At 31.9% G+C, this 3,111-nt stretch overlaps 1 long non-coding RNA gene across 1 annotated transcript; it reads left to right on the top strand.

Moving 5' to 3' along the window:
* Positions 1-337: 337 nt before the first annotated feature.
* On the top strand, positions 338-2,793 carry LOC145283541 (uncharacterized). The gene is made up of 2 exons (XR_013868633.1): positions 338-607; positions 2,435-2,793. It is a non-coding gene; the product is annotated as an uncharacterized LOC145283541 (long non-coding RNA).
* The last annotated feature ends 318 nt before the right edge of the window (positions 2,794-3,111 follow it).

Genomic DNA, 3,111 nt, shown 5'->3' with positions numbered 1-3,111 from the left:
TTATTACATTTTGCATTTTATATCTTAGCAAACTTTTATTATTTCTTTTTTGATATTTACCAATTTTTCCAAATTTTAAATTTAATTCATAAGTTCCTTTGTTTAATTTCTTACCATATCATAAAATATGTATTTTGCAGATATTTTTCTAACCATGAGTCAGAAACGAACTATTTCTACACAATTTGTGGGCACACCTTTTCCATTAAATACAACAGAATCCCTACTTTCCGTGAGATTATTCAATATGGTTATTGCATGGAGAATTTTCGCCCAAAGTTAAATAAATTTGCCCTTTCAAAATTAATGGCAAATGATGTTAACGATATTTGGAAGGCAGTAAATTCCAGTTTGCCCCTATTAACTCATAAATGGATTGTACACAAATTGCAGGACACCTGCTTTAAAAAAATTATGCAAATAAATAGAAACGTTTTATCCGCATATGCCAAAAGTCTTCTGGTCAATTACAAATTGACAAATTATTTGATATTTCATCTTGTTTGTGTGACCTGCCAATTGTAAGTTGTCATGCCAAAAATATTAAATGCAAAAAAGAAAATTGTCAGTCAAAGCATATTGCCTGTACCTGTCCTATGAAAAAAAGGTTAGTTTATTCTATTTTTTTAAATTTCTCTTGTTTGTTTGAAAAAAACTTTTTAATGAAAATTATAGACATCTTAAATTAAATTAATTTCCATACTTGTAAACCAGTGAGAAAAGAAATTAAAATTTTTTTACGTGAAATAGAATTTATTTCTAAGATTAGCGTAGATTAGAATAAACATTTGTCGAATTTTCTAATTCAGGTTCCTGTGGGGGAGAGAGTATTTGAAGGACCAAAGAAATAAAATAGAACTCGAAGGCAATTTTCAATTGAGACCTGTTGATAAAGCTGCAGTCGCAAAATCTAAAAAGTTAACGTTAGGAGAAAAGCAAGTTGATTCACCCCCCCCCGCCTATTGCTTCAACATCCCATGACAAGAATATCATTCTGACATCAGAAAATAGTGATGGAACAGATGAAAGTTTTGAACCAGAGGAAGAATGTAAGAATATTTACAGCCTGATAAAAATTCCTCGTTATGCCATTGAACTCATCAGAGGTGATGTCTCATCAAACCTAGGTGCAAGTCTTGCAAATGCTTTTCTTTTGGATCTACAGGCTGCGGGCCTTCTAAAATCAAATATTGATTTAAGGAAATTTGTTTTCTTGATAAATCCAAAATTGACAGAGAAAAAGAAAGATAAAAAAAATAATGCCTATCAAAAACATAATCAAAAAATTAGAAATCTTGTCTGCATTGGTGATGATGGGAAACACGATAAAGACACTTTATTTTACATTGAAATTGTCGATGAAAAAGGAAACAAAAATCGAAGAAAAGCTAAAGGACAAGAGCATCACTTGACATTTACGAAAGAGATGGGTTGTGGAAGTAAGAGGGTGTATCTAAGGCATAGAGTGATTCCTACTGTTAGAGCAACTGGTGCTGTTCTGACAGATGAAGTTCACAAAGTTCTAGAAGAGTATGAGAGTGTCAATACTTTAAAGGCTGTCCTTCTAGACACCACAAGCACCAAGACTGGTTTCCTCACTAGAAAACAAGCTGTATAGAAAAATATACACTATTGGTTGTTCTCTACACCAGAATGAGCTTCCTTTTAGGGCATTATTTCAATTCCTTGATGGAAGTGCACGAAGCCCAACATCATTTACGGGTCAACTCGGAAAATGATGTGCCAACAATTACCATCATTTACGCAAAGTTGACGTTTTACCAGTGAGTAGTCCTCTGGAGGGCAGGTATTCTGAACTAACAGAAAATGATCTCACTGGTGACCAAAGACTACTTTTAGAGTATGCTGTTGGTATTTCAAGGGGTAAAGTAGACCCTCAGTATACAGCATGAAGGATCTGACCTTTAAATCAGGCAAAATGGCTTACTCTGGCAATCCGATTAATGTGTTTGTGGACCCATAAAATTTATCCATCTGAATTGACCAGAAAAATGCACCAGCTGATTAGTTTTATTGTAGAAGTGTATACAGTTAGCTGGTTTGAAATTAAACTGGATAATAAATTTCATACCCAGAAAATGTATATTTTTAAAATGATTGGGCAAATAAAAAAGCAGCCTCCAGAAATTCAGGAAATTGCTTTAAGCAATCTTCAGTTTAATGCTTTTGCCCTTTTGCCAGAGAATATTCTGTTCTCTTTGTTAAAATCAGATGAAATGGAAGTGAGGGAAGAAGCTATAAGAAGAATTTTAACCATTAGGTACGTAAACATTCATATAAAACTGATCAAATTGTTTATTTCGATTTATACATTCATTTTCAATTATTAAATTAAAAAAAAAATTAATTAAAATAAAATTGTGTTCATTTGTTCAAGTTAATAAAATTATTTGACTTCTCTTTTCTTTTTCAGTAGTGGGGAACCAGTGAGAAAGCGTTTAAAAAATATCAACAATAAATTTTGACGCTTTACATTTATCAAAGTGGAGGTTCAGAGCCAGCACTAACTGAAGAATTATCATATCATGAACTTTAGTAATTATTTATGAGCGGCAGAAAGCCAGAGTTACCTGATTTGCCTGCACATTCACAAAGTGTGGAAAGTGCTGTAAAAGTGACATCAGAAGCCTGCCAATCAGTCTATGGACTTGAAGTAAGACATGACATATCATTGCTAAGATTTTATGCCATGAAATGAGGCCATTTTTTGCTTCAAAAGGATCCTATAGGGAGAATTTTGATATTATGGTAAAATAAATAGCTTTTTTACTTGCCAATTGTTTTGTGTTTTTTATACAAGCATAGAGATAGGTAAATAATTTGTTTTAGGTTTTATTAAGACTTTTTTCCAAACGGAATAAAAACTTCTTTTTTTCATTGATAGTAAAGAAAAGAATTGAATTATGCAGTTATAAAACAAAGTAAAATGCAGCATTTATAGAATTTTGTAATTGCCGCCACCTCAGTATGGGGGGGGGCAATTATAATTTTGTTTAATATTTAGCATATCAGTCATTATATCGTTTATTTAAATATATAAAAACAACTTGTAATGATTGAAACTGCAAAATACTAAATAATTTCTCACAA

Source organism: Euprymna scolopes, chromosome 8 (genome assembly GCF_053919585.1).
Source record: "Euprymna scolopes isolate OS-2025 chromosome 8, ASM5391958v1, whole genome shotgun sequence".
NCBI classification, from domain to species: domain Eukaryota; kingdom Metazoa; phylum Mollusca; class Cephalopoda; order Sepiida; family Sepiolidae; genus Euprymna; species Euprymna scolopes.
Note: the sequence above shows the minus strand (reverse complement) of the source record. Positions and strands in the feature narration are given on the sequence as shown.